Below are 348 nucleotides of genomic sequence, written 5' to 3' on the forward strand. Positions count from 1 at the left end.
GCTGGGCTCCCACCCTGGGAGCCTCCCCCCCACCTGCAAAGGGGCCGTGGGGACCCCCCGTGCCTGCGACTGGGGGTCCGCAGGGCTGAGCCCTCTGCCTCCGGGCTGCCCGTGGAGGGGCCCAGGAGCCGACGCAGGCATCTCTCCAGGGATTTTGGGCTTGAGATCAGGCCAGGGCTGAGCCAAGGAGCTCCTGTCTCCCAGCCCGACCCCAGGGACAGCAGAAAGAGGGGGGACACAGGGCATCCCTCCCCCGGCTCGGCCACTCCCTGCAGTCTCAGCCACGAGTGGGCGAGACACAGGGTGCAGGGAACACCCCTGCTGCAGCCAGAGTCCCCTGTGTGGGGG

Source organism: Pygoscelis adeliae, unplaced genomic scaffold (assembly GCF_000699105.1).
Source record: "Pygoscelis adeliae isolate BGI_AS28 unplaced genomic scaffold, ASM69910v1 Scaffold294, whole genome shotgun sequence".
Classification (NCBI taxonomy): Eukaryota; Metazoa; Chordata; class Aves; order Sphenisciformes; family Spheniscidae; genus Pygoscelis; species Pygoscelis adeliae.